Raw genomic sequence first — 7,793 nt, 5'->3', positions numbered from 1 at the left:
CACCATCTTCTCTGTATTTACCTTCTGCTTCTACTAATCCGTCTTTGCGCCAACTTGTTATATACGTGGGAATGTTGTTATCAAACACTATCTCAGCTTTCATTTTTGTTTTTTCTTTGTTATGATACCATCTCCAAACGCCGTATGGTTTTCCTTTATCGTCCCACATTTCTTTTCGATACTCTCCATACGCTTTTAGGTCCTCAACAAAGTTGTCATCCGTTAAATATGGAATATCCATTTCTTTTTTATTTATACAAAACAAGTTTGATTTCTAATTTTTTATTTTCTACGGCTTCAGAGTATCTCGGAGGCTCTCCAGGGCTTCTTTTTTTCCCTTTCCAATCCAGCCTGTTCTGCCTCTGTGCGAATTTTACGTTCTCTATCAGCCGTAAGTTCAATTAGATCCGCTCTGGTTCTGTGCTTGATTCCAGCCTTGTGACCTCTGTAGTTTTCCAACTCTCGCCGAATGTGGTGGAAGTCTTCGTTGCTGACCCGTCCGTCTTCGAGGGCTTTGGACACCAGATCATTTACCGTATTCAAACTGGACTCAGCCGTTCGTTTTACGCTTTCGTGCTTTTCCAATTTTTTCATGGTAGCCTTTCCAAGAGCTACGCATGCCGCGCTAACTAGACCACCAGCGATGGCGATTCCACCGAGTGGAATGCTCACGATCGCGCCAATTCCACTGGCCAGCGTCCCCACAGCCCCTGTTCCAGATCCGACCGCGATGAGCCCGGAAACTTGAGCCGTGTTGTAGAACATGTTCCACGCTGCCTTGTATTTTCTCCTCAATTTTTCCCTCTTGTTAACCTCGTTGTCCAAGAAATTCCTAATCTCTTCGATATTTTTTAGTCGGAATTGACTCCTCGATCTTCGCTTTCCTGAGGAAGATCGGGATAAAGTGGCGGTGCGTTAGGTTTCTTCATGCTTATTTATTTATATCACGTTAGTCCAGCAAAACTTCGTGCTCTGTAAAATTCGAGATGTGATTTTCAACAAAATGCTGTATGATTTCTTGCTTGGTTAAATTTTTTTCGTAGAAGCTAAGTATTCCCAGTTGCTCAAAATTCATGTTGATTCCAAGGAGACTTACCAGGGCTTGAGTTTTGTAGACATTTGCTGAAACCCCGTTGATCCAAAAGCAAAGCTTATTTTCAACGTACTCGATCGAGACATGATGCATAATCGTAGTGTCCGTTTGAACGGATGTGGAAAAGAGGGTTTGCCGCGCGTTATTTAGCACTTTGAACGATATCGAGTCGTCGGTCCAAGTAATATTTAGGTACATGAAGAAATTCTGATTAGACTGAAACGTCAAAGAACAAGCGTTCGCTGGGGCGTTCGGCGGGTTCACTCCCGATTTTACCGGAAAAAGAGAGGTTCCAAGGCTGAACAATAAAATGTGGGTTGTTGAAGAAAATTTCTAAAGGTCTAGTGAGTCGCATGGGGTCAAATCTTTTCCGGGATTCGGCAAATTCGTAAACCCAGCAGTGATGCCAATTTGCATAGGCCTAGCGTTGAAAGTGTTGTTCATTCCGTTTTAATTTCGATCAACTTGTCTCTCTCCAAGTCGATGTTTTTTTGGCTCGGATGGAAACATAGTGCGTTCCGTCTTCGTTCATCCATACCATGAATCTCCCCAAAACATGCAAGCTGGTATCGTGCTCGTGTCCAATTTGCCGGTCTACGTACTCTTTCGTCACAGCGTCCTCGTTGTCCGTGGGGGTTCCAAGACCCGTGACTCTATTGCCGCTCATAGCGAGTTCGCCGGTCATCGAGTCGCCATCCTTCGAAACTTTTCTGTCGTTTAACCATGAGGTTAGGCTGGTCACGGAACCCATAGTAGCTGCATCTTGCGGCTCGGTTGGATTCATCAACCCCGTTATTTTTTTCCTCCCATGTTAATCCTTCCGGTCATTCGCGCTCCAGTTTTTTGACGTACGCGGAAAGATCTACATCTTCGCCAGCTATTGACGTTGATTTTTTTTGATCGTTGGTCCCCGGATAGACATTCTTTCTTTTATTTTATCGGATTTCAAATTCCAAATCCAGCGGTTGATCGTGATTATCGAGCTTTCTCGAAGAATTTTTCCATTCTACTTTGAAGTTGAAGTCGAGCTCGTGGATGGTTCCGTTTTGCAGTTTTTTGAAACTTGGCTTTTCGTAGGTCGAAACAAAGTATTCTCCGAACGCGGCGTTTGTGAGATCGAAGGACCCAAGAACCTGACCTCCCTGCAGAACGTCGTCGTTGTCTACGAGATTGTCCGTGGTTGACAGCTGATTCAGGTATACGAGAATTCTTCGAGGTAAAAATTCTATCGCCCGATCTCCCGTGTATTCACCATCTGCTAGCCACCCTTCGTCGTCCAATCCGAACATTTCTCGAACGCGGTCCGGAAACCAAATCTGATACTGCTCGTGAATTCTCATGTTGAGTTTTCCATCGCGGTCGTCGACTTCGAATTCGAAACCGTCGATTTGACTCGTGAATTCTTTCGCGAGCAGGTCAAAATTATACAGCCCCGGGCTTATTTTTATCGCTTCTTCAGGTCCCTGCCCTCCTTGAGTGTACCTCCATTCGAGTTCTTCTTCGACGTTGAACCAACCTACTCGACCCGAGATCCTTTTGATTCCAATTTTTAAGTTTTTGCCGTTATTGTCTATACTTTGCAACGGGCGATAAGGTTTTCCTTTGCCGGTGCCGGTAATTGTGACAAACATTTTTCTTTTATCTTTCAATAAAATGAGAGTCGGAGGAGTATTCGAACCGACGCACGGTTTCAGTCTCGTGAATCAAGAAATTCAAGTCAGCAAAAAAGGAACATTTTACGTAAGATTTCCCAGTTTGTGGCAAAAGTACAAACTTCCGAGAGTCACGGACAAAACCGTGTACGATGACTGGCTCTCCACCCAGATGCAATTCTGGCAAAACCAGCTGAACTTCGCGGTCTGGTGCGCCACGTCAGGATGCGGGGTGTCCAAAGAACTTCTCAGTCACAAAGATCCGATGATTCGATCCGTGTTCAGATTTCACGCATATTATCAGATCAGAAGAATCCTGTCGGAAATGTCCTGTCCACTACCCTCGGAGGAATCCTTCAATCCTCTGAACAACGGGATCGACACCCACGCTTACGAAAGAATTTGCAACGAATTCGGAGTGTCCGCGAGAGCTAACTGGAGACAAAAGTTCGATCTTTCCAACGGAATGGGCAGTTACTTCTTCAACAAACAATTTTACGACTGGAAATTCGTGACCACCAAAAAATGGTCGAAGCTTACCAACGGAGGAAACTACAGTCAGTCGATGGACTGGAAAGTTCACTTTGATGCGGACAGCTTCGGAGGCGTGGACAAGCAGACTGACAAAATTCTATACATTGAACAGCTGTTCGATCACGATCCGGATATAACCGACAGATCCATTCGGAAAGGAGATGCCATGGCTGCCATCGGAAGTTTCGTAGCAGACACTTGGAACGAGGGTTTCACACGCGCGGGAGTTTCGAGAATCAACGACTCCATCAGGACTTACACGTGGGCAATTCTCGGATCCCAAGCTCAATCCAGATCTGGCATCCTGCGTTCCGGCAAGGCGTTCGACGCTCAGAAACAATTTCTAGCAAACGTCGAGGATGCGATCAACTCGGTCGTGGATCTTCCGGACTCGATCGACAGATACCAGAGAACTCTTCAGTACGCTCAAAGCAAACTGGATTTTGTCGTGGGTCACGGACTTTACTTGCTCCCGAGCAACATGGAAATCCTCGTGGGATCCGTAAACGGATACAACAATTTTATCCAAATCGCCACGGATGACATGCAGATAGGGCTAAACTCAGACGTAAACACCGACTCTCGACCGAATGTTGAAGACAGTGCTCCTGAGGAAAGTCCGTTGTTTTTAGAGGAGGTTGAAAGTCCACCCTTGACTGAAAGTCCACCCTTGACTGAAGAGCCTCTAATGCATGATGAAAAAAAGCTTTCTCTATTTTTGGCAGCCGCTGCAATTTTCTTATTTTTCTGGGTTTAAAAAAAAATAAGTTGACACACATTAAAAAGTCTTCTCACTAAATTCTAGTGAGAAGATTTTTTTACTTCTTTGACAAATTCCATAACTGTAGTGTACAACAAAATTCCAACACCCAAAGCTAATGTCCATATGTGATCAGCTAGAAATCCAGCAACAGACCCCGCAGCTTTGAGACAGAAATTCACAACAGCCCCGATAATCCCTGGAAGTGCGATCAAAGCTTTGTCTCCGAGTTTCAAAAGGAGATTGGCTATTTTCTTGAGCTGATCCTTAATCCAAGCGGTCCAAGTTTTAGGCTATGGTGGGGGTCCTGGTGATGGTCCAGGTTCAGGACCTGGGTCTGGTTTAGGAGGACCTGGTTTTGGTTCTGGAGGCTTCGGCGTAATCGCTGAGACTGCGGATTTGGTGGCTAACAGAATACCCTCGACGACGGTTGCTATCGTCATTCCGATGGCTGTGAGCAGCGAAACTATGGTAACACCCTCTCGTCTAAAGAGTTCTCGAATCCGACTTCCCGTGGTAGCATCGCTGTCTATGAAACTTTCGATCGATCTTCGCAGACGCTGAAGCGAATTTCTGACCTTGGCATCTTGATCCGCGATGGCATTGTCAAACTCTTTGATATCGCTTTCAAGCTCCCTAGCTCTTTTAGCATCTTCTTCGCTGACAGGTAGCAGAGGCTCTCCTTCATCACCTTCGTAAGTTGGGTTAGTAAAACTGACCGAACCGCGTCCTTTAGACTTTAATTCTTTCAGTTCAGTTTCCTTTTCATTCCTTCTTCGGACAAGGTGCTCATAGACATCAGACAGCTTCTTGAGTTGTCCTCGTTCGGTTAAAAAATTTCGGATTTCTTCGTGAGGATCATTTGGCAATTCATTGGCTAAACCTTCCATGTCTTGGTTTGTTTTTTGAAGACCCTCCAAAACTCTTTGAGTGTTGTTTGGTCTACCAGCGGGTGTAGTGGTTAGGGGTGATACATCTCTCGCGCTAGTTGACGCTTTTTCGGCACTTTCCTGCACTTGCGGCGTTAATCCTCGTTTGAAATCCTTGATTCCGAGACCTATTTTGACAAAATTGGTACCTCCTGGATCTTTGCCTTTGACTTGTTTAGCTATCGATTCTAGGGGGTAAAATTCGCTCGAATTTTGTTTGGTTAACCAAACTTGTTTTTTTCTGTAACTAACTTTGATTCTTCCGGTTTCATCTACCGCAAAACCGCTTCAGTAGCAAAGATCGTTCCTTGTTGCGTGTATCCTAAGCGTTTCACGTAATCCCGAAACTCGTCCCTAGCCAGTTCCGCTTTTTGTCGATTCAATGTTTTGATGGTTCTCCTCAGGGAAGGACTGCTGTCGCGCATTTTTAATAGATCGAGTCGTTCGTTGAGATCTTCGATGGAATTTCGACTCTTATCGGAAACGAAACTCACATCGGGATTTTCCCAACCGACGCTTCCTCGTCGTCTCTGACCCTCCGTTTGTATTTGCTCATCACCAAAATCAGTCTCAGCCGGTGTACCACCAACTGCTCCCGTGCTATCTCCGATCGTATCTTCGAATTCATCGAAGTCATCCATCTGAATGTCTTCTCGAGGATTAAAATCTGCCATCTTTTGGTTTTATTTTACGTATAAATAAAAGATGGCGACTGAATACGGATACAAATTGGACCCATACCGACAACTTCGTAATGCACGAGGAATCAATGGTATTCGACGCAGCATTCGAAACACACACGTTCCAAGTACTATCGATCAGGGTGGAATCCTTACAGTGAGGCTCCCAGACCTTGGAAAAATGATGTCATAGTCCCTGGAACTAGCAGACTTTCATTCAATGTTGATTTGAATTCTGCGGCTGGTGGAAACCAAGATGTTAATCGAACGATCGTAAATAATCTTGGAAGAGCGATAGTGTCAAAATTGAGGTCAAATTGGAAGGACAGAGCATATACACCCTGAACGATGCTGACGTTTTCCTGTGCTATCAAGATCTTTGGAAAACAACCAAGGAGCGATCAAATTCCGTCTATCAGGATATTCAATCTGGAGCAGGGCGTAAGCACAGAATAGATGCCGGTGACAAAGGTGCCGACGCCAAGGATATTGCCGTGGACAAGAATTATGGCAACATGTTCTGCATCCCGTTGGACTTTGAAATGCTGAGTTCCCACAACCCATTTTTCCAGTTCGAGTTAAAAGACAGACTCTCTTACGAACTAACTTTTAACAACTATGGGAAAGTGATAGTTTCCACAGACACAGCTGCCAGTTACTCCATTTCTAACATTCACCTGGAGTTTGATGTGGTAAGCTCACAAGAGATGGCGATGATGATCAAAAACATGTACGATGGAAAAAGCGTGGTTTTGTATGATAGAGTTATCAGACACAGCAAGGAGTCGCTGGACAAATCAAACACCGTCTGGAATATTGTCCTGGCACCACGAGCAAAGTCCATGAAAGGCATTTTGATTCTTTTCGTAGATCCCGCGGATGGAGGAGCCGATTATGCTCGAGATTCCGAGAAATTATACAACCCAAAAATCAAAAAAGTCACAGCCACTCTAGACGGGAACCCAAACCAGCTGTATGCGAGCGGAATGTTACCTCACCACCATTTTGAAGAAATTCAAAAGCACTTTGCGGATGGAAAACACAGAACCGTTCCACACACGATCAAAGAAGCGGAATTGGCCGATGTGATTTTACCAGATTATCTCACAACCAAGTATGGTCTCTGGTTGGACATGAGAACCACGGATGATGACACGTTGTATGGATCTGGTAGGAAAATTGAAGGAGCTAGTCAGAGTATTCAGATCGAGATCGAAAAAGAAGCCGAGGCTGCAGGAGCGTTGAACGCTTACGTGTACTACATACAGGATGCACAGGTGAATATCGAAGCCGGAAAATTGCAGAGCGTAAAATACTAAAAAATAAAAGATGTTTCCAAAACACGCGCACTCGGCTATAATCTGCGGAGCCACCGGCTGTGGCAAGACTGAATTTGTTTTGGATTTACTCGAGAGGGAATACAAGAATTTCTTTGAATACATCATAATCGTTTGCCCTACCTGGACGCGCAACAAAGCGTACTTAAACAGATCCTGGTTTTTTAAGGACGTTGATGTCATTCCAATGGATCCTAACTGGTGTCCAAAGTCCGACGATTGGCTGAACGATTGTTTGAAATTTGGCTACAAAACTTATGGAATACAAGACGGACACACACTTTTCATTATCGACGACTGCAGCTCTGACAGATCATTAACCAAAAGAAACAGATGCTTTCTCAGCTAGCATTCTAGGGAAGACACGATAATTGCTCCGTTTGGGTGCTTACACAAAAATATAACTCTATCGTTACCGATCTCAGAGAGCAGACAAAATGGACAGCCTTGTTTTACACAAAAGATCAAGATAGTTTCGGCGAGACTCTAAGGGAGAACGATATAATCCCAACTCTAGAAGAGAAGAAAGAGATCAAAAAAAGCTAGCTAAACAAAAACATTCCAAACTAATTCTAATTACCGAGCAACCGACTGAGTACTGGTGGCAAAAATAATCTTAAGATAAAAAAGCAAGATGACTGAAATTGAAGATATAGTTAACGAGGCGATGACCGTGGACGTTCTGCCCACCCTGAGCGAAACGCCTACCATAGGCGGAATGTCTACCTTAGACGGTACGGCTACACGGGAGGAACCTGTCAACACGGACTCTGCTAAAACGGAACAGCTGCGGGAACGGTTGATCGGC

Source organism: Amphiura filiformis, chromosome 1 (assembly GCF_039555335.1).
Source record: "Amphiura filiformis chromosome 1, Afil_fr2py, whole genome shotgun sequence".
NCBI classification, from domain to species: domain Eukaryota; kingdom Metazoa; phylum Echinodermata; class Ophiuroidea; order Amphilepidida; family Amphiuridae; genus Amphiura; species Amphiura filiformis.
Note: the sequence above shows the minus strand (reverse complement) of the source record.